General features: G+C 45.8%; 1 protein-coding gene across 2 annotated transcripts in view; it reads right to left on the reverse strand.

Moving 5' to 3' along the window:
• P4HA2 (prolyl 4-hydroxylase subunit alpha 2) overlaps positions 1-24,297 on the reverse strand; it is a 101,693-nt gene that overhangs the window by 50,423 nt on the left and 26,973 nt on the right. Inside the window, exon 1 of one of the 2 annotated variants that reach the window (XM_077824061.1) lies at positions 4,033-4,062. The exons of the other annotated variant lie outside the window; for it this stretch is intronic. The gene's annotated coding sequence lies outside the window, so the exon portion shown is untranslated. Of the gene's footprint in view, positions 1-4,032; positions 4,063-24,297 lie in introns of those variants that run through there. 2 annotated transcript variants of the gene reach the window in all.

Here is a 24,297-nt window from a genome sequence, read left to right on the forward strand (position 1 = left end):
AAGAAGAAACTAATGGTAGATGTCACAGACAGGAGAGCGAAAAAGAGAGAGAATAGAATAGGGAGAGGTAAGGAGAAGAGAATAAAACCATTGAAGGCAAAAATAGATAGGGAGAGGACAAATCTGAGGTCTTGTCTACACACACACCATTTGAACCAGTTTAACTTAAACAGATTTAGTTAAAACAAGTGCAAACCCCTGTAGTAGACACTTATTTCTGTTTAAGCCAGACTTATTTCCGTTTAACTTATAGCTAGGAACTGGTTTAGGCTATAACAAAATAAGAAGTGCCCACACAGAGGCTTGTACCAGTTTAACTAAGCCAGTGCAAGCTTGTACATGGACATGTCCTTTCTTTCTTAGGTTATCTCTGATTCTCTACTGCCTGCCACTTTGTGTCAAAGATATCTGTGCAAAGTGCAACTCTTCTGATCTGGAAATGTCTCCCACTCTTTTTGCATTGGTGTAAGTGGTGACACAGAGCGCCAAGGATGGGAGAATCAGGCCCCACACTTTATGGTGGTGGGGATGATTTACAGGAAATTTGTTTTGAATGACATTTTGAATCTGTGATTTACTAGTAGTTTGTCTGTTTCTAGCTAACCTGAAAATCATCCTGGCTTAGGACGTACAGGGGTGACAGACTTTAAAGGCCAGAAGGTATTATTATGACAATCCTATATAACACTGCTCAGACATTCACCCACCAGTTCATTAGTGAGACGAACAGCTTGTAGATGAACTAGAATATACCTTTCAGAAAGACAGGCAGTCATGATTTAAAAACTCCAAGTGATGGAGAATTTACCACATCCTTTAGGAAGCTGTTCCAATGATTAACTCACTGGTGAAAAAAATGTAAATTTTTTAAATTCCAGACATTGCTTCATGTTATCCCTTCATTTTATCCCCTTTGCTAGACTGAATGTCAGACAACAGGACTCTTCAACACCCTGAGGAATTTACAGGTCACCCTAATTTTTTTTTTTTTTTTTTTTACGGAAAGTTGGAATCAACACAGCTGCTCCCCATCTTCTTTCTTTGCGCACCCGTCTCTACCCCATCCTTTAGAAATCTTCCATGGAAGCAATGGCAGACCATTGCCCCCTGAGTCCAGAAGTGGGACTGGCTCCAAACTGCCTGTTGTAGGACAGGCTCTGGAAAATTCCATCCATCAACCCCAGAGAAAACTCCTAAGGCATAAGGACTGGGATGGAGAATAATACAAAAATGTGATCACAGAATCACAGAACTGGAAGGGACCTCAAGAGGTTATCTAGTCCAGCCCTGCACTTGCGGCAGCATTATCTAGACCATTCCTAGATCATACCGTTATAAAATGTATATATACAACGTGCAACCTCATCTGGAATACAGCATGCTGTAGTGGGCACCCCATCTCAAAAAGGATATTACAGAGAGCAGGGATGCAGGTAAAAACAATGAAAACTCTTCTATGAAGAGAAATTGAAGATATTTGGATGATTACCTTAGTAAGACAACAGATAAACAGGGCCTGATCTAAGTATACAAAATAATGAATGGTCTAGAGAAAGGAGACTGGAACCTCTTGTTCATCTATCTACTACCTCACAAGAGCCAGGGGACTGTGAATGAAATTAAAAGTTATCAATTTGGAATTTGCTACAAGGAAATACTTCTTTACTTATCCCATAATTAGACTGTGGAATTCACTGCCACAGGACATCACTGAAGCCATGAACTTACTAACATTCAAAGAGGCCCTGGAAATCTATAAGGATAACAAGAATAACCAGACATAGAACAGTTGATGCAAACAAAATTTAGGAAGAAATACAAAACCGCAGGCTTCATGGCTTAACGCCAATCTCTAACTATTAGGGCTTACTTCTTTTGAAGCATCTGGTTCCAGGGCAGCGAGTTATATGGGCCCATGGTGCCCGGCTCCACCAATGTTTGGGGCCGGGTCTCTCCCCTGGCCCCGCCTGCTGCCTCCCCGCACCTCCCCCGAGTGTCTCCCGGCCCCACTTTCTGCCCCCGTGCGCCTCCCCTGGGTCCCAGAGCATCCCTGCCTCTCCCCTGCAGCTCCACGCTGACTCTGCTCCGCTGGCTCCTGGTATGAACGGCCACCGCAGGGTCCTAGTGCCCCTCACCAACCTGCCCTGCCCCTGCCCTTCTGCATCAGACCCTTCCTTCTTCCGGCGGGACCCTCCACCAGCACAGGGGGCCCCCTTGCCTGCAGTCACTGCTCCTGGCCCACACTGGGCAAGGGGCAGCCCCATCCCCCATCCCCCAGTGAGGCTACAGTGATGGGCAGCAGCAGGGGAGGAGGCGCACATGTGATGACAGCCCCCCCACCCCGGCACCCACCACAGGGGAGGCAAGGGGGCTTCCTGGGCCTGAGAGGGGCTCTAGGAGCATGTACTGTGATAATGGTGTGAGGTGAATGTGCTGCCGAGGGGGGGAGAGGGGGGCCCCTCCCCCAGAGCTCACTGCTGCCGGTGGGGAGAGGGCTGAGGGGAGTCCTCCTTTCTGGTCCCAGCTCCGGGACAGCCTGCCTGCACCCCAAACTCATCCCCAGCCCTGCCCCACCCCAGAGCCCACACCCGTAGCCAGAGCCCTCAGCCCCCCATACCCCAACCCTCTGCCCCAGCCCTGAGCCTCTCCAACACCCCAAACCGCTCACCCCACCCACACCCCTACCCTCTGCCCTAGGCCTGAGCCCCTCCCAAACCCTTCATCCCCAGCCAGAGCACTCATCCCCCTGCACCCTAACCCACTGTCCCAGCCCTGAGCCCCCTCCTGCATCATGAACCCCATCCCCAGCCTCACCCCAAACCCCTCATCCCTAACCCCACCACACAACCCTCACCCCTGCACCCCCTCCCTCCGCACCCCCTTCCATCCCCAAACTCCATCCCAGAGCCTGCACCCCTCACTCCCTCCTGCACCCCCACTCCCTTGCTCAGCCCAGAGCCTACACCCAAACTCCAGCCCAGAGCCTGCACCCCTCACCCCCTCCTGCACCCCTCACCCCGGAGCCTGCACCCAGCAACCAAACTCCATCCCAGAGCCTGCACCCCAGACTTCCTCCCCCCACCCACATTCCCTCCCCGAGCCTTAGGCAGGTGGGGGGACGGAGTTTGTGGGGGGCGGATTCTGGGCACCACCAAAATTTCTACAAACCTGCCACCCCTGTCTGGTTCTGGCCCCTGTCAGAGACAGCATAATGGACTTGATGGACCCCGGGTCTAAGCCGGTGGGACAATTCCTATGTCCCAACACGTCTGAAGTGCAGTGCAGACGTGCGGGCTGCTCGCTGGTGTGTCTGTCCCATCCACGGGAGCTGGCACAAGCCGGCTTTCCTGAATTTTCCCTCGGAGGAGGGAAGGAACCACGCCTAACTGGGGGAGAAGGGGGATTCAGCCTGGGGAGTACAAGGAGACAATTCTCTTCTACCCTCCCCACCTTGACACCTCCATGGGGCAGGTCCCCTGGTCCCTGAGAGGGGTCTCTCGTTTTTAGCTCCCACCCCACCTTGCCCTGGGGTGTCCTGCCCAGGGAGTTCCACTCTTCCCCGCAACACCCCTGCCTGGGCAAGGGTCGCCACCCTTCCAGTCCCCCACCCCCCGGTGCCCCCTCCATCCCGCAGAGCCAGCGGAGGGGGGTGTCTCCTGCTCGGGTGGCTGCTGGGGCGCGGTGGGGGGTGTCTCCTGCTCGGGTCACTTCTGCGCGACCAATGCCCCCACGAACACCAGGCAGAGGGGAGTTTGCACGGGGCAGCCCCTGCCCCGGGCGAGGCCAGAGCTCGTTCCCCCCCCGGCTCCCTAGGGGCTCCTCCCCACCCCCCGCCGCACGGATACGCGCCGCTTTCCCACCAGACCTCGCCGGTGGCTCCACGTTTCTCCTGCCAGGCCGGGCAGGGCTGAGAAGCCCCGGGCAGCGGCCGGCGCCCGGGAACCCCCGAAAGTTAGCAACAGCCCCGGCCGCGCGGGGCTCTGCCTGCCCCTGTGCCTGGAGCGCGCCCGGTGCCCAGCGCCCCCCGCTCACCAGCCACGCGCCGCCCGCGCCCTGCCTTCCAGAACGGCCGCGGCACCTCCAGCGGCAGCCCCCGCTCCGCCTCCTCCCCGGCCCGGCCTGCCCCCGCCTCTCCCGGCCCAGCCTCCAGACGGGACCGTAATGCTTGGAATAGCTGCAGCCCCGGAACCACCGGGAGACGCCGGCCGGCGGTGGAAGAGGAGTCCTGACCGGGCCCTGCACTGGGAAACAGGCAAGGCTTGAGGAGCGGCTCAATGGAACAACTCATGTCTGCTCTGCCCGGCCTGCAGCCTGTGCTTAGGGGAAATCCCCATAGAATGTAAAAGAGGCGAAGATCCCTTCCCTGGAATTATTACGAATTATCACGAAAGCTTATGCTCAAATAAATTGGTTAGTCTCTAAGGTGCCACAAGTCCTCCTTTTCTTTTTCCGAATACAGACTAACACGGCTGTTACTCTGAAATTTCTGTAAGGGTGTGTAAAGCTCTTTCTAGAGCACTCTCTTGGTTTCCTCCCTATTAAATTCCAAAGTGTTTGTTTCTCTCGGTGTTGTGCCCTGAAATGAAAAGTCCAGGGACATACAGGGGATTCATAGCATCATAGAAGCATAGGGCTGGCTGGAAGAGACCTCCAGAGGTCATCTAGTCCATCCCCTGCACTGAGGCAGGACCAAGAATGCCGACACCATCCCTGACAGGTGTCTAACCCGTTCTTGAAAACCACCAACGATGGAGATTCCACAGCCTCCCTTGGTAACGAGTTCCAGTGCTTAACTATACTTATAGTTAGAACCTTTTTCCTAATTTCTAACCTAAATCTCCCTTGCTGCAGATTTAACAGATTATTTCTTGTCCTACCTTCAGGGGACATGGAAAACAATTGATCTCCGTGGTCTTAGTGACATCCTTTAACATATTTGAAGGCTGTTATCAGGTCCTCCTTCCCTTTCCTTTTCACAAAACTGGGTTTTCTCTTCCAAACTTAGGTTTTTTAAACCTTTCCTCTTAGATCATATTTTCTGATCAGTTTATCTTTTTTGTTGCTCTACTTTGGTCTTTCTCCAATTTGTCCTCATCTGAGTTGTTTATCTTGACCTTATTGTGACAGATATTGCAACCCCATGCAGTATCTTTGAGGACCATTATATTAAAATTGATGAATGATTTATGTATGATTGTGTTCTGTGTCTGGGGAAGGGTGACTACAGCTCCTCCAGGAACTAAAAACAGTGTGTGTAGGGGATGATTAAGGCAAGTCACAGAAACTGTAAACGACCCTGAAGAGGTACCACTACTTGGGGTGGTTCGCATTGACTGGTTCAAACTAGGTTTTACAGAGACCAACAGACAAAAAATGGGATTTGGGTATGAAAGACTGAGTTTAAGCAGACTGGTGGTGGTTTTCCTTTTGATTCAGCAAACTGGCAGAACTGTGGATCTGAGGAGGATCCCAACTCTTGCTGAAGAGTTGGAAAGACTGACACCTACCAGAGCCCTAGGTTGGAGTTAGAAGTGACCTCTGGTAAGCCCTTAGCAAGCATGTGGGAACTTTTTTACAAAATGTTTTCTCTATAATGCTTTTGCCTTATAAATAAGTGTACATGCTTCGAAATAGCTGTGTGGTAATGTGTAACTGCTGGTAATATACTGTTCATAGTCTTCAGAGAGAAAGCAATGCATAGGGGCTTGCAGGGGGTATTCCAATGTAAGGCAGGGGTCTACGCAGCCTTAAAACACCCAATCAGAAAGAAGTGAGACAAGTGTCCCGAGACCTGACTGAGCACTCCAGGAGTGGACTACAGAGGGGAAATACAAGTGCAGTTATTCTGAAACAGTGACAACGATATTTTATTTCATTTTTTCTAAAGGCCCTAATCCAGCAGAGTACTTAAATATGTGCTTAAATCCAAGCGCTTGAGCAGTTACATTGATTTAAATGGGACTATTCCCATGCTTATAATTAAGCAGATGGTTAAGAGTTTGCTGGATTGGGGCCTTAATGTCTGAATATATTATAATAAATAATAATAATTAAGACCTGGAGAGTCACACTATTAAACTTTGTAATGTTAATAGAAAAAAATGGGTCAGTTGTGAAGCTTTGATCCAAGTTCCTAAACTTCAGATCCAAACCCAAGCCCTCTTCACAAGAGTATGGGGAGTTCTCAACTGGCCCATCATAAAAGTAAACCTGAGCTGTGAAGCTGAAATCTGGATCGAGATCTGATCTTCCTCATGTTTGTGAATGGTTTGGATTCTGTGTCCTAGTTTTGGATCCATCTCTAGTTAAAAGTGAACTGTAAAGAGAAAATGGAATTGTAACAAGCATGAGATTTCTGGTACTTGTGGTGCCCAAGAGAACCAATGTCTCCTTGTAAACCCAGAAGAGAGAGCAGATTCAAATGGAGAGGAGAAAATAATTTTATAAGGTAAATTAGAACTGATTCCTGACATAATTATTCGTGCTGATATTATCACAAAAGCTCTAAAAGATCATATCAAAGGATTGGCTTGCAAATATCTCTGTTCTTCAAATTGATATAATACATCAGTACAATCCAGAGCTTCCCTAGCAAGACTGCTGCCAAGGGTATAATTTACCACCAGTTGCTGTGGGGGCTTTTGTTGTAGGAACAATGTCCAGTGGAAACTAGACTGAACTCAGCAGCACATTTCAGAATACTCACTACATAGCTGGGTAGGTGCTCTCCAGCCACCTATACCCTATTCAGCCTAGACCCAGCATGACCACAACCTTCAAATGTGTTTACCCAGAGCCAGTTTGGCCTTCTTAGCTTGGGGTTTCCCTTCTCCCATGCCCCCTGCATCCTCACATTCTATTCACTTTGGATGTAAAGGCATGGTTAGCCAGCATTTAAGCCATTACTTTCTCTAAGAGCTGAGCTGTCCATCAAAACATGTTACAGAGATAACTCTGTTGCCAGATCCAAAGACAGAGGTATTTTTGGATCTCCTCTATTGTATTACAAGGCTTTTACCTGGCAGCTTAACAGAAGAAATATTAAAACCATCCAACAATACCTAATATTATCATAATATCATTATCATAAAACAATACTATAGGTGACTGAAGACTAAAGAGACGGGGGTGACATGCTGGTCCCATTCAAGTCAATAGCAAAATTCCTACTGATTTCAATGGAGCCAGGATTACCCCAGTTTATAATTTACACCCAAAAAGTGTCTCCAGTGCAAAATATATTTCTGTGTTTAGCCGCATGTCTATAGCTCTTCTCTTGTTTCTTGTGAATGGAAGGGAGGAAAAAATCACACTCGCACATCTGAGAAAATCATCAGAAACTGAAGCCAAAAAGCGAGGCATGCCCAACATAATCTTTGTGCAGTTCAGAGGCTCAGACAAAAACCTGGCCCAATTCTTTACAACAAATACTGTAGCTAAAAGATTGTACTGCACTGCATCTGGGAAGACGGTGTCTGTTGAGGTGACATCTAATTAATATTAATCCTTGAGGGTGTGTAGGTGGATTTACAAGGGGGAGATTTGTCCAGGCTACAGAAAATATGGTTCATTTCTTGGTGAATGGAATAACTGGGAAATTTCCAGAGGTGAGGATAGGTGGTGATGGAGCATTACAAATTAATCTCCTGCTCTAAGCACACAGCCAGCGTGGATGTTCTGGCTCTAGCTGTGTGCTCAGCCACTGGGGTTTTTCAGAAGCCCGACATCACTGGAGGCTATGGCACCCAGCCGCTATTGTAGCCCCTTCCTGCCAAATGCCAGCATCCCTCTGCTGCTCTGATCCTTGAGCGCTCATCAGGAAGCCGTGCAGAGTCTATGTGGTGACCACTGAGCAATAGGAAGAACTCAGGAAACCCAACCTCCCCAGGAAACATAAGACATCAAATGGAAAATGTTCTTGGATGGGTAAGTCCAAATCCTCATTTCATCCTCATTCCATCTGTGGTGAGGCACAAGAGGAATGTTACATAAAAGGCATGCACCCTGGATAAGAACCTACTACAGCATCCGCGCACCCTCAAATGAAACATTACCTATCAAACCAGAAGGGCACATCAGGAAAGTTCATTATCCTGGGGCACACCTGCGGACTGAACACCACTCTAGGCCAGGGAATACCGTAACCCCCAGTATGGGAAGTTCAGCTCTGGGATCTGTAAATGGGGGGACACAGGGGATGCTGTCTGTAACACAGGCAGTGGCTGAGAACACTCTCCTCTGGTTACAGAGGCACAGGAAAGCACCACAACAAGCAGAGATGCCACCTGCAGGGAGCTCTGCTCAACACTCCCACTACAACTGCAGATACCATTGGAGGGTCAATGCACATTATGTCTATGCAGGCTGTGTGCTTCCTATTTTTCTCAGCTCCAGGAGCCCTCACAGTCACATGTATCCCATTCAGTATTCCTGTCATGGAAGGGAAGTGGGCTCTTTCCTTGAGGTCCTACATTATTGCCAACAGCTTGTTTCAGTCCATGTCCAAAGAGATGTATTGAGCCCTCTCTGCTGTGCTGAGGAAGCCCTCAAGGCAATGGGAGGCAGTAGATTGGTTTATACAAGTGCTGTCCCCGTCGGTCCTCTGAAAGGACACAGCAGCTAACATAATCACGGCAGTACGGACTTGGCCTGACACAATTCCTGTCGGACAGGTCCCCCTTCAGCTCCTCCCAGAGATGAGAGATGGATTCCAGGCCAAGCCTGTGCCTTTGGATTTCCTGTACCTCTGTGAGATCAAGAAAGTTTCTGCTCAGTTCCTATATCTTCTCCATCTCTGAACAAGGGCCAGACTTTCTCTCCGGCTCATCTGATGCCTCACTGTATACCACTCTAGCATGAACAGATATTTGTTCTGCAGCAAATGGCTGCATAGCTCCTATATGAATTGCCAAACCCAAGATGAATCCTACTCCCCCCATCCCTCCCACCTACACTTACCCCAGAGTCCAGAGTCATGTTCTCAGATGTGGCGTGCAGACAACCATTGATTGGCTAATGCCCGAGTGGCTTAATTTGTGCCTCCTGGATTGGTCCGGTAGCTGCTATGACCACTACATGTTAAGCCAGGAGCAGTTGGCTGAGTGGGGGTGGAGGGAGGAGAGAGAAATTTCTGAGTGTTTTTGAAAATGATTGGTCATATATCCCACTAACCACACCAAGGCTCTGCCTTCTTGGAGCATCAGGGCCCCGCTGAGAACATGGGTGGAAGTAAGCATGTGCTCTGAAAATCACTCGAGCAGTGTCACATGCACAGAGCCCATGTAGGAGCAGGCAAAAAACCACTTGGGCCTACACAAGCTTTGGAAAATTTTGGCTTCAGGGCCCAATCCAAGGGGTTGAAGGTGCTCAGTCCCTCACAGGAGGTGTTCAGCATCTCGCAAGATTGGGCCTTCTGAAGACACTAAAAAAAGCAAAGTGCAATAAAGTAAAATGGAAGCAGGGATTGCATTAGTTAAATTCTGAAGTTGACTAGTGGAATAAGAAGGTATCTGACAATGATCAGATGGGAAAGGTCTAGCAACTCCTGCTGCCTCTGGGACAGGTTTAAGAAACTAAACATGGGATTGATACGAAAAAGTAAAATAAGCCAAGAGAAGAATTTTCATGGCTCATGTTCCTATTTAGTGTAATTATGGTACAAAGAGGTTCCTGCAGCTCTCTGAACTGTGTTCAACTGCACGTTTACAAGGCCTGCTAAACTCCTGGAAATGTGGAAACCTCCAGAAATTGCCAGTGTAGTTTATTTAAAGTGTCTAAAATGCATCCTTCCAGACACAGGACTGTCTGGCAGCCCTATATGAGAGGGGAGAGCTCTTCTTTCTCCATGCTTATAGGTTATGTAAAGGGTTATTTCATGTATTTTAAATACGGTTTTGAAATTTGATAACTCCTGCAGGCTGATCTTTTCTAAAGCAGAGATTCTCAGCCTTTCTGGGCTCAGGATCCTTTTGTAAATGTGATGGCCTGTTGTGACCCAGGAAATGGGAAACAAAAATAACCATTGTTACACAGGCTATGCTATAGCACCTCCCAGCCAAGGATCACAAACAATGTATTTAGACCCACAACCGCTCTGTAAGGTAGGGGAATAGTGTTACCCCCCATTTTATAGATGGGGAGACCGAGGCACAGAGCCGTGAAGTGATTTTTGACAGGCCACATCAGAAATCTGTGGCACAGCCAAGCAGTGCCGGGTTTACAATGGCTCCAGTGGCTCCATGGAGCCGGGCCCATGCTCAGAAGGGGCTCCGGCCTGCTCCGCTTGCACTGGACCCTGAGACCCTCCTGGCTCCTCCTGCCCACCACCTGCCTGCCAGCTGGCCAAGTGCTCCTCTCAGCCCCCTGGCCAGACCCCAGTGCACCTCCGGCTCTGGGCAGTCTCTGCTTCCTACCACCTGTGGGACCCCACCTGTCTCCCCGGAGCTGAGCCACCTGGGACTGGTGCAAAAGCCTGACCAGTCTCAGCCAGGTGTGAGGAGGGGGAAACAGTGTGGGGGGCCTGGCTAGGCCCCTCCAGGCAAGTACGTCTTGAGGGACCCCGGCCGGGACAGGTCCTGGCTTGGCTGATTGCGCCACTCCCGAGGGGCCGGAGCGATTCCCGTCCCTGGGACCTTCGCTGGCAGTTCTACCAGCTCAGCCCGGCAGACAGTTGCCTCCCAGCAAGGCTGGTGAGGCAGGGCTTGGGAGAGTGGGTCTGTGGAGAGTATGGGGGGTGGGGGGTGCTGGGCTGTGAAGAGGCGGGGAGGATCTGTGTGTGTTGGGTCACTAGGGAGTGGGGGTTCTGTGGGGGGGTGCTGGGCAGTTGCGGTGGGGCTGTGGGCAGGGGTGGAGTTGTGCAGGGTGCTGTGCATTTGTGGGTGGGTCTGGGGCGGCGCTGGCCATAGGGAGTTAGGGGGTGTCGAGTGGGGGGGAGGGAGGCTGGGTGGTGTGGCATAGACCCACCCCCGAGGGGAAGGGGCATGCTGGCAGCACAGGGCCAGGCAGGCTACTGTGCGTCTGGCAATTGCTGTTTTGTAAATAGTTCCCTTGCATTGGACGGAGCAGGGACTAGCCCCTGCCATGCCATGCCCCATTGCCTCCATGGGGGCCCACAAATATGTTTGGTGCCGGGCCCACAAAAGATTAATCTGGCCCTGGAGCCAAGAACAGAACACACCGTTCTTAACTCCCATCACTGTGTCACAGACTATCCTTCCTCCCTGTTTGAACCATATCTGAACACAGATCTCATATATGACTATGCAGCTAATATAAGACATGCCCTATGAGTCATTCGTCACAGACTCCAGAATCAAGCAACTTCAGAAATAGGAAAGACCTGTGAGTCTGATTATTCCTTTTAGGTGCAGCGAATCCTATAGTAAAGAGATGTGGATAGATGGCATTACAAGGGCCTTTTTAAAAACTGTGTTTTATTTACGTTGCCAACTGATGGAGGAAAAGAAACCCCAAGCCTTGGCGGATACATTTTGAACCAGACTTGTCTCAGGAGATAAATGGGGAACTCTTCTCTCCAGCATGAAGGGTAATGTGCAATCATTGGTACTGTATATGGACAACATTCTTTAAGACTGGAATCCAGAGGCACTTTTGTATTCAAGGGACTGTACTGTAGGTTTTTTTCATACTAACGGGACTATCACAATTAAGCAACACTGCTAGGATCTGTTATGTTACTGCTGACAAGCCCCAGCTCTGACTATTAAGTCTACATTCCTATTCACAATGCATCATCCTATGCTGCTTTGCCGAGTCCATTTTTTTGTGCAAGATATTTAACAGCAGCCTCAAATGGAAAACCAGCCAAACAGAAATGTGCTCAGTTTAAAGGATCCAATTCCTGATTCTGAGCCCTTCCTAAATCCAGCAGATTGTTGATATCACATCTATATTGACAGAGAAAGGTTCGCACTATCACCTCTGGACCAGCCATGAATGAATGAAGAAAGCTACAGTGACAGTTTGCTCATGAACGTTTGTTTTCTCCATCAACAAAGTATTTAACCCTTCAGCTTTTTCTTGAGCACACATATGCCTTTTCATTTTTGCTTCAGCGCATTTACAATCCTTAAGCAGTATTCCAGCCAGCAATACCCTAGACTAACATTCCTTTTTAATATTCCACCCCCAAAATCAATACCTGCCACTGGTAGATATCTTTTCAGCATTCCCATTTCAGTACTTTGGATACAAAACCAGGGATCATTCTTCGAAAGCATCCCAAGTTTTAAAGTGTGAGCCTTGATCCATCACCAGACCAGTTCTACCAGCAGCACAGAAAAATGAGGAAGCAGATTCCTTTGGAGACTTATTAACTTTTGGAGTTCCAAGAGCACTTTCTGATTTGTCACTGGATTTTAAGAATATTTGCCTGAGTTAGACAGTAGTTTTTAATTCCTTACTGGACAGTAGAAGACTGTGTGCACTGTATACTCAGCATAAACAAACAGTGACTGGCTGGGCAAATTTATACAGGGATCTATTAAGTAAGGTAGTGAATGCATTTCACTTGAGCTGCTAGAAGGGAACATATTTTGTGTGTCCATATCTGAATTTCGTGCAGAAATTTACACTTGCCTTTCCACTATGTACTCATTGGGATTATTTCCAGGGAAATATTTTTTTCTTGGTCTCCCTGTCATAGGATAAACGAGCCAAATTCATTCCTGGTGTAACAAAGTAGAAGTACCAGCTTTCAAGTCTGAGTCTGTCCCCTCTTCTAATAACTGGTTACACAAGATGTGGTGAAAACAAATCAATCAACTTCTCCTTTTCAAAGCAAACTGAAAAAAATTAAAACTGGGTGGAGGTGGATTCCATTCCTTAATTACGCAGCAGAACATCCTCAAGAAGAGAGAGAGAAAGAGACAGGGAGACGTTTTAACCTGAAATGGCAAGAAGTTTTGTTCAATGTTTTGAAAAGAGTAAAGAATTTATTCATCTTATATGACACAGGAACAGAGGATTGTTCATCAGTTCTAGGGTTGTTTCCTAACATACATTCTGGGCGTTATGACATGGGATATGCTATTTCATTTCTCGGGCTCTGGGCTTTGTTAAATGATGTTCTGAGTTTTATATCCGCTCTTTTTGGAAGATAGAGAGTTGATGCATTATGACAAAAGAAAAACTAAACACTCCCAATTAATGCACTTAAGGAATATGTTTTGAATATTTGTGTTAGTAGCGCTGTGCAACACTTTTTATAAATTTTTGGAGTAAAAACAAATTGAGAAAAATGCTGACAACATTTATGTACAAATTTCCCCCTGTTTTTGACCACCAATAGAGCTGGTTGAAATAAATAAGTAAATAGATCACTTTTTCATATTTCACATTTTTAAATATCAAAAGTTGTGAAGATTTTCCCCTTTCATCCCTGATCAGCTCAGTCTGGTTTGTATTAGACGTGTGGCTAGGACTTCAGTAAAACTACATTATGGAAAAGCTGGGGCAAACTGTCATAGCCTTCTTGACATCAGTGAAGCTATACTGAATTACACCAGCAGAGGATCTTGATTATACATTTAGCTATACAGTAAGTGTCCCCATTGAGTTCAGTGTGCTTGGCTCAGACTCTAATACTTTGGTCCTGAATGTTATCCTTACACAAGTGTTGAGGATCCATAAATTCAATTAATTCTTCTGGACAAAGCCAATGTTCCCTTTCAGCTTCTTTGTGAATGTAGCAAGTGGTGCAGCATTAGTAACAGTGCTGGAATTTTTCCCTTTATTGCTCAGGTTGCCAAAGAATGCCTGAAAGCCAAACGGAGCCTGTGGAATATGGCCATGGCTACTCAGTTTAAGACAGAAAACTTCATGCTGGGACCTGTAGCCTCCACAGCTGCGCCTCCATGCTGGTGTTGAGCTGGTTGCACTGTACTCCATTTTAGGAAAATTAGATGTAGCCTGGCAAGTTCCTAAGGTGGCATTTGCCTGGGCAAAGTTTGGCTGCTCTTCCGCTATCATAGAATCATAGAATATCAGGGTTGGAAGGGACCTCAGAGGTCATCTAGTTCAACCCCCTGCTCAAAGCAGGACCAATCCCCAACTAAATCATCCCAGCCTGGGCTTTGTCAAGCCTGATCTTAAAAACCTCAAAGGACAGAGATTCTACCACCTCCCTAGGTAACGCATTCCAGTGTTTCACCACCCTCCTAGTGAAAAAGTTTTTCCTAATATCCAACCTAAACCTCCTCCACTGCAACTTGAGACCATTACTCCTCATTCTGTCATCTGCTACCACTGAGAACGGTCTAGATCCATCCTCTTTGGAGCCCCCTTTCAGGTAGTTGAAAGCAACCATCAAATCCCCCCTCATTCTTCTCTTCTGCAGACTAAACAATCCCAGTTCCCTCAGCCTCTCCTCGTTAGTCATGTGTTCCAGTCCCCTAATCATTTTTGTTGCCCTCCGCTGGATGCTTTCCAATTTTTTCACATCCTTCTTGTAGCGTGGGGCCCAAAACTGGACACAGGACTCCAGATGAGGTCTCACCAATGTCGAATAGAGGGGAACGATCGCGTCCCTCGATCTGCTGGCAATGCCCCTACTTATACAGCCAAAAATGCCATTGGCCTTCTTGGCAACAAGGGCACCCAGTTGACTCATATCCAGCTTCTTGTCCACTGTAACTCCTAGGTCCTTTTCTGTAGAACTTCTGCCTAGCCATTCGGTCCCTAGTCTGTAGCTGTGCATGGGATTCTTCCGTCCTAAGTGCAGGACTCTGCACTTGTCCTTGTTGCAGCCTCATCAGATTTCTTTTGGCCTAATCCTCTAATTTGTCTAGGGCCCTCTGTATTCTATCCCTACCCTCCAGCGTATCTACCACTCCTCCCAGTTTAGTGTCATCTGCAGACTTGCTGAGTGTGCAATCCACGCCATCCTCCAGATCATTAATGAAGATATTGAACAAAACTGGCCCCAGGACCAACCCTTGGGGCACTCCACTTGATACCGGCTGCCAACTAGACATGGAGCCATTGATCACTACCCGCTGAGCCCGACAATCTAGCCAACTTTCTATCCACCTGATAGTTCATTCATCCAGCCCATAATTCTTTAACTTGCTGGCAAGAATACTGTGGGAGACGGTGTCATGACAATGCTGCCCATTTATTATATAGTATCAAAAATTCCTTGGCATGGAGGCCCCTCAAGGCAGGCTTTGCCTGTCCTGTTCTGAATCAAGGTCAGCACAAATAGGACCTGATGCTGTGAGCCGGCTCTCTACATGACCTCCCATGTCACCAGCCTCAGAAAGGCATGTAGCTGCATTTCCTTCCATGAAGCATACAAGTAGTGAGCTAAAGCAGTACAAGCAACACAGCATAATGCCTATACTTTCCCCACAACTCTCTGCCCTGGCTTCTGGTCAGCACAAGCAACCAACCCACCCTCCCTCTGTCCCTCATGAGAGTAGCCTCCCCCTTTTTTAAGGTGTAGAATTAAATAGGTTTCATAATTAGTTCCTAATTGGTATTGCCTTCCTGAACCCCAGCTGTGAATGAACCCCTAAGTCTCCAGGCTGCTGGCTGGCTCAACAGTGCCTCCTCCTTGTGGCAAAGCTGGGGCACTGTGGGAGGGATTCAAGATCCTCCTCCAGTGGACACACACCAAATACCCCCATCTACCCTGTCAGTGCACTTTGACTGCCAGAAAACTGCACATTATCAGTCCTTTCCTGCCCCCATGAAGCATTCCCCATTCCTCCCACTCCTCTCACCAAACAATGGGGCAAGCCCTGTAATTAATTTTTAAAACAGAGGTCATAATTAAAGTGCTCTTTCTCCTGATACCAATAATGGTCTCTGCATAACGTTAATATAGCATCTTGTATCTCAAATTGCTTCTTCTTAACCTGAGCTGCAAAGTTTAGGTCCAGATCCAAAATATCCTAAAGTTCAAGGTGTGTTTGGATCCAGGGTTTTGGCTTGGCCCTTTATAGAAAGAGGGGTCAGGTTCAGCTCAGACATGTGAGATAGTCTGGTGTGATTGGAGAGAGGTTCAGAGTAAGGTCCATCACCATTTTATACCTCCAGCCATCCTGAGGTGATGAATGGTAGTTAGATATACAGCACAATGGGGATGGGGGAAGTAAATTCTGGCCAGAATACTGTAAACTCCTACTTTTAATAGGAATGCTATGTAATAGTTCCTGTCCATGCTGAGCAGACAGGTCTTTGCTTGTTAAAGTCCCATACAAAAGACACTCCTCTGCCTCGCAGTAAATTGCAATCATCTTAGTTTATCTAACACAGAAGATGTTAGATCTGAATATTCTAGTATTGCCAACTGGGTGTTTAAACCTCTATGCCATCCTCTCTACTACAGAGGTTTAAGCCAGCTTCCGCAGAAATCCCATGCAAATGTGGGATGTAATAGTTTGCATCATAGCCACAAGAGGGTGTCCTGAGATCATCTAATGTTTGGTGTGATGATAAGTTTATCCTTAACAGGCAGTGTAAAGTTCTCACTGCTGTTCATTGGAGAAGAGGAGCACCAGAGATATTGTCTTATTATGATTACACAGCAATGAATGATGGTGCAGTACCCACTGTTGAAAATGATCTCACAAATCAGCTGTGACAGGCAGGTGACAAGCTCTACTGAAAGCCCACATCTCTTTCAAAACACAGACATGCTTTTGGCGAGGCCCCGGGCAAGTGAAAATGCTGCATGCTGCTACATACACATTGTAGCATGCTCTCTCTTTTTAAATGTTTAATAGAACTCTCTCTCTATCAAACAGTGCTTGGAGTTGAGATTTCACAAAACTTCAGTACTATAAAGGGGGATGGTTCTGGTTTACTGGCCCTCTGATTCCATATCGTATTTGTTCAGTTTACAGACAAAAAGATGGCTTTTCTAAATGTCAACAGTGCCCACTCTGCCTGGGATCTGAAAATCAATTTGGATTATTTATTTATTTTTTTGTCTCGGGCATTACTTCCAGTAAAAAAAGACTATCTAGAACTTAGTTAACAGTTCTATTCAGAACACAGGAGCTAGAAATGAATCTATCTTCCCCTCCAATAGCTGTGTTGGCTCAGCACAGCTAGTGGGAATAAAATTATTATTGTCAGTATAGAGATGAGACAGGGAGCAGAACTGTTGAGTAAAAAGGTGCCATTATTAGGTTGTATTAAATCTAAAACATAATTCAGATTCATTTGTATTTTGCTCACACTATGTGTCCCCGTAGCTATGTAGTATATTTCACATAGGATAATATTAACATGGTACCAGACTATTCATGGAAATTTGCATTTAAGAGCTTTTTATTTAGCTACAGTATATTACCATTAATACTAGAAACAGAGTAATAACGGATTGCTGATAAAGCATCCAGGGTGAAAAAATGCATGACAGTTAGATGGTAGACTTAATGGCTCCTATGGAGCCATTATGGCTAATCTTGGAAATAACGTTCATTCCTAAAATTAGTATGAATACTCAAATCCGTATTTATCCTGTGGATCATAAGAGTCATGAACATTTCCAGTTTATACTTACGTAGATTTTTTAAAATATAAAATGTGCCAAGACACAGGTTGCTGACTGGCTCAGAATACAAAGTTAGTGGGACAAATTATGCTCTCGATTACTTCAGTGTAGGCAAATCCAGGGTAACTCTACTGAGCTCAGTATAGTTAGTTTGGATTTACACCAGGTAACTGAAAGGGAAATCTGTCCCTTTTATTTCTAGATTGTCAGCTCAAGCACAGCTCAGGTTGGCTACAAATGAAAGTTAGAATCTGATGGCCTCTAAAATATAGGTGATTAGAAGCAAAATGTCTCCATTACAAGAACCACCACCACATTTAGTGCTAAATGGAGCCTTTGTTACAATCCTAGCAGAAAGCCCAAGAAATGAATGGGTAGGGAGAATAAGCTACCCCTTTGTACTTCAGCCCTGACCTCTCAGAGAAATGGCACTGATTTAACTAAATCAGTTCCTAAACTGATGTACTTAAATTGATACATCCACTCTATGTAGGCATTCAGAATCATTTAAGAGTGTCTAATAGCAATTTAGTTTTAACACCGAATTAAACTAAATTGATATTATCCACTCCTATTCCAAAATATACATATATATTCATTCCAATTTAACTACATTGATTTAAACACTGATTTAATTATATCAGCGCCATTTCTGTGTGTAGACTGGCCCCAAAAGGAGCCCGCTCAAGGGAAGTGTGGAAGCACATTGACCATGAAGATTAAGCTACTACAGCCTCTGCTGAACTGGGAGCACTTTGAACTGTCAAAGGATACATCAAACTCTATGGCCAGATCTGGCCCCGGATGTGTCTTTTGCTCAGCCTCAGTAATATGAAGAAACTACATGGCCCCAGTTGGTTTTCACAAATTGTGTTTACTAACTGCACACAGGTAGGCAAGGCTTCAGTATCTCCATAACCAGCTCCGGCTGATTTCGAAACACAGAATACACTAAGCACCACTAGAGGGCTCACAATCCCCGTACAAAACTAATGTGTGCGGTTATGAGTGGTGGTGAGACAGAGCTAAGCAAGGGCTGAGGTGATGGACTCATCTTCAAAAATCTAGGGTGGGGAGGAGTTAAGCACCCGTGCAGTCAAGGCACAGCTGCAATTCCACGCATACACAGGGTGAATTCACATAGCTCACTGACCCACTGGTCAAGGCCCCCCACCAGCTGACCCACAGAGAGAACCACCACCAGGTAAGTCTCCTATGGGGCCTCCCAGCCTTTGCACAGCGGGAATGCAGCACTCTTTCTTCCCACTGCATTTTGAGCTTTCCACAGCTTGGCAGGAGGCCACAGGATCTGGTCCTAAAGTCATTCCCCTTATTAAAAAAATATTAGCCTAGTCCAGACAACCTCACCAGGTCATTTAGAGGTGGAGCTGACAGCCCATTTGCAACCCATGCCATTCTGCCTCTCCTTCCTTTTGTACGGCCCCCTCAGGTATAGATTGAGTCACATTTCTGAATTCTTGCACAGGGCTGCAGTCAGGAAACTCTCTTTAAAGTCTGTGGGAGTCAGGGAGCTACAGCCCCACCCAAGGCTGTGAAAATTATTCCTCAACATCAGCCTGAGCTTTTCATTCCTCCCCTCCGCTTGATAACATGTTGGGCTGAGAGTTTCAAAGCTGCCTAAGGGATCTAGATGTCCAATTCCCACAGGAGTCCAAATTCCCTAGGCATCTTTGAAAATCCTAAACTTTGAATATTCATCCTGGTCCCAGTCTTGAGGTCTCCCTGTGGAATCATTTACACCTATGTAAAGTGGGTGAAAAAGCACTACCAAACAAGAATGGTGGGCTCTAAGACTCCCCTGGTCTTTTCTTTGCACAGGTGGACATGACCCGACAGGTGAGTGGGGGAGAATCAGCCCCTCCCTCTTTACTCAGTCCAAATCCCATATAAATCAGCACATTGATTTTGATCACACTTCAGTTATACACCAGTGTAAATTAACACCTAATAGAAACTGGTGTGAGAGGAGGGGCAGGACTGTTGGGACTGAGCAAATTGGGAGTAAGGACTTCAGGATGTGGCTTTATATCCATAATTTAGATGGACCAAGCCTAATTCTGACCTCACATCTACCAGTATAAATCACAAGTAACCACTTTGAAGTCAATGGGTCAGGATGGCCCTGAACCTGAACTCCTTTCCCACGCGGGACTCCCAAGGAAGGCATTAGAACATTGGAACTGCCAGACTGGAGCAGACCCATGATCCTCAAATCCACTATCCTGCCTCCCGCTGTGGCCAGCACCAGATGCTTTGGAGGAAGGTATAAGAAATTCCAGCAGGCAGATGGGGGAAATCTGACTCTCATGAAAGCTTCAACCTAATCCTTAACAATTAAGAGATTTGTCCAAGCCCAGAAACATGAGGTTTTCTCTCTCTTCCAATGCTTGGTTAGCATTAACTATAATAACTGGATATTCTGGTTGGTCATCAAAATGTTCAGCCCTCTTTGCATCTGGCTAAATTCTAGGCTTAATACAAAGTCTGAAAGGAGAAAACTGCTGTTCTGCCATTATATTAGTAATGGAAGTTATGTATGTGGACTGAAGGAGAATAGAATCCTTGTAGTTTTATGACCAAAGGACTGTTAGCAATTTTTTTTGTGGGGGGGTGGGGGTGAATGTTTTACTTAGAACAAGTAACTTGACAAATGGAGAAAAGGAGAGAAGATAACAGAGATACGTCATCCAATTTATTAATGTAAGTGTATGAAGCCGCATACACAATACAAGACCACATTATGCAGAATGATCATGAGAAGGACAATTTATATTCAAAAGTCAGAAAGAACTACAAGACAAACCTCCAACTCAGCACAGCCATTCACCATTCAGATTTAATTCCTTAGTTATGCAGTTGCTCAAGAACAAAACCCAGTATGTGTCCTCCATGAGATACCAACCTTTCTCAATGTGACTGAGTATTTTTGGTGTAAACTACAGTTCCTATGGAAACAAAACTTAGTAGCATTATTGGTATTTTCCATATGATCATGTAATTTCCATTCTGCTCAGGAATAGAAACCCATGTGATCCCTGAGCAAATCCAAACATGTGGGCAGGGAAACATTTCCAGTTGTGGGATCCAAGGGTGGAGCAAATAGAATAATAAATTAGAGGCTCAGTTTTAGAAAATCCAGCATGATGATGATGGGCTAGATACTGAGTTGGTGTAAATTGGCAGAGCTCATATTGCTCCATCAATTTACATCACTTGAAAATCTGGCCCGAAAACTCTAATGCTAAAATCCAACCTGGATTCCTAGGGCCTGATTCTATTCTTCCTTACACCAGCATAAATTAATAGGAACAGCACTGAAGTCAATGGAGTTAATTCAGTGTAAAAGTGGTGTAAATGATCAGGGCCCTGCTTGAATTTTACAACTCTGTTCTACCCCACTTCAGCAGCAGAATCAGAGGTTCTCCAAAAGCACAGGAACTCATTAGAATTAGCACTCCAATCCAATTTCAATGGATCAGAGTGCTAATTCTAATGAGTTCCTGTGCAATGCATGAAAACTCCCCTTGGCAAACTTTGGGAATAGATTTTTATACAGCACGCACTGTGAATGCCCGAAAGGGGGCTCTAAAGATTCAATGTATTCACTGGGACAGTCTCATCAGGGGCCCAATCCAAAGTCTTGGAGTGCAGTAAATGGAAGTCTTTGTCTTTCCTCTGACTTCCCTGGGCTTTAGATCAGGCCATAGAAGGACAGGGCTTTTGTGGAAAGCAGTGTTCAATGTCATTAAAGGAATGCACATTTGGGATGGTAATTACTAATTGTTGCTTATTAAGAAAAAAAGGAAAGAAAGAAAAAAAAAACTATAAAAAATTAAATAAATCCCAGAAATAGTAATTACCATCCACAAAAAATGGCGAGACAGCGAACAGCACCATAAATACTCAATTCCCAAAAGCAAATCTTAAACAGATTCCAAAAATTGATAAATGCAGGAGAAACTGCTATTCCAGAGACAAAACAGTGCTACCTAGAGTGGGGGCACTACGCGGTGCAGAGGGACTGTTTCCCTCTCTCACAAGGGACAGTGCTAATGCTGTTCCCTGTGTGCCCAGAGTACAATGAAGGAGATGGATGAAGCTGCATGACTTGAAGAGCTGTCCTGCCTTCACACAGCTATTAGTGCCTGGAGACCAGTATTGAGTAGAGGGCATGTGACACTTCCCAAGGGTGTGATATGCTGCTTTGGACATTTTCCTTCCATTATGCCTGCCTCTACCTCCTAGCATTATACTGCCAGCTTCCATTGCCTATATCTCTCCTATCCCCAAGAAGACCTATTCCTCTGCCCATATGTCTAGCTAAAGCCTGCTACTGTAGTGCAGTATTAAAGTACAAAGCAGTCAGATGAGAAGGGATTAGGCGACAAAAATAAAGCTGGTAGTCTAACACCTCTTTTAATCAGAAAGGATGGATGGTGTTTTTTGTTGGTTTTTTTTGCCAGGGTTTTCAGACAGGATGAGTCATTTTTCCTTTAAACCTCAGTACCGCTAATACATGTGTCTATATATCTATCATTTTGGTTATAGCTGGGGTAATTCAAAGGTCAACAGATAATGTAGTAGAGAGATTTTTATGAAAAATCACTTCTGGAGCCAGGAAATAAATAAAAAAAAAATCGCAGAAAGTATGTCAGATTGCATGCTTGTCTAATTAGGGCATTATTGTGAAAATTCCTGGCATTGACTTTTTTTTCTTTTCTCCCCTTTCTAAATAACTGTGGAACAGAAATTGCAGGGTGAACATTTTTCCAAGCTGCCCTAACTATGTGCCAAATAGTTTAGAGCAGCTGAGGCCATATTTTGCCAACCTATTAAATAAACTAAAAGCCAAAATAGTTAGCGATAAACAAGCGCAGGATTTTATGGTTGTTTTGACGTCATAATCAGATTTGATTCCATGCTGATATGTTTTCATTGGTTTGAAAGCATTTGTTGTGATGATCTGGCATGGTGAACAGTTTGGCTTATGCCCAAATTCACAATCTGGCCCTGGTAAGTGAATGAAAAACATGATAATGGTGTGATCAGAAGAGGTGATAGCCTCTGGAACATCTGGTACCCATCTTGGAGATCAGTGAAGTATCACTGCTCCCAGTTTTCCATGGCATCTGCACACAAGGTGGAGGCTTCTTCCTTTGCTAATAAAATCAGAATATTTACAAACAGCCCTTCTGAAAAGAAACGCCTACATTCACCTCTGGGCATCAGCAGTGAAAACCGGCCCTCATGGAGCAGCTAAGAACTCCCCAACACAGATTTATTGGGGGGTATAGAGCTGGGACAGTAACCTGCTTCACCCATCCACATAGGGGGTATGGAGGGGCATATATGGGGCAGATGGGGGGTGCATTGTGCACAGTAATCTGCCTGATTCATAGCTAGCACAGAAGTCCCTGTGCAGCCCCACTGCAGTTGGCATAATTTAAGAGCAGCCTACGAGCTGCTGTAAGTTATGTTGGAGACCATTTTGGCCCAAGGTCAGCCCAAGATTGGCTTAGAGCCACCTTCTGCTCCCCAACTTCTCTCCTCAGCTGCATCAAGTATAAATTCTTCACAGCTGAGGACTGAGCCCTGTATCTCAGTGTCATAATGCCAACATCACAGTCCTGGTCTGGACCCAGGCCTGCTTAATCAATCACTGAGCCAGCCCTTCTGCTATAGCGGTGGGGGTAGGTCCTTCTATTGGAGAGTTACTATGTTAAAATATTCTCTCTCTCCATGCTATAGAATAGAAAAGCCACCATCAACATTTTCCTAATGGCTTGTCCAGTGGAATTTCACTGCTCCAATTCTAGTGCTAACCAGATAGCCACAGGTCTTACTAGACTTTCAGAGTGACAGTGCCCTATGCTGTAGTTTTTCATGTGGACACATGCATTTACATGGGGCCTATATACAAAATTTCTAAGGTGCCGCCTTCATTCCTAAGTACTCCTAAATCACCAGGAGTGTGAGGCCAGAATGTTCACTGTTTCCCCTCTATGTTTTGTAGATGAAAATGGGTGTTTGTTTTCTTTATGTTCAAATACATACATACACACCCACACCCAAAGAGAAGAACCTGTTCCACAGCTGGTGTAAATCAACATAGCTAATTGAATTCAAAAGAGCTGCACTGACTTACACCGGCTGAGGATCTGGACCTCTAGCCTATCCTCTTTAGAAATACCAGGGAGATAAAGGCACAGGCCAAGCCTGACATGGCAATCAATGGTCATCTCAGAGAGAGATGAGAGTGAAAAGGTTTGCTATACTTTGAAGACATACCCACCCTTCTTTTATGTCTCAGTCCATATTAAATTTGGGACAATTGTTGGTAAACCAGTCTATTAAGTCTGGAAGTCAGTGTAAATAAGAGATGTGGTGACAGTATGATCAGTTGCAAACATGTTCCAGCTGTTTTAAAGACTAAGGAACCACTTTATAAGCAACTTGAGTTTCCTGGTAAGAAGTACAGTGGATCTTACTCTGTTCTCATACATAGGCAGAACTCCCAGGAATGCTAATAAGAGTTACGTACATATACATCAAGAGAGAATAACCTCTGGTCAGCAATGAGGACAGTTCAAACCTGTGGTACAGAACTTTTACTCACAGTGCATGGTCAGACTCCTATTGTGGTTGCTTATTTGTGCACCTTATTCCAGATCCATCTCTATTGTCCTCCTTTATCTAGCATTTCCTTAATTAGGTCTTCTTAGTAATAAGAGATTTGTCCCAAGATGACTTAC

Source organism: Eretmochelys imbricata, chromosome 8, assembly GCF_965152235.1.
Source record: "Eretmochelys imbricata isolate rEreImb1 chromosome 8, rEreImb1.hap1, whole genome shotgun sequence".
Classification (NCBI taxonomy): Eukaryota; Metazoa; Chordata; order Testudines; family Cheloniidae; genus Eretmochelys; species Eretmochelys imbricata.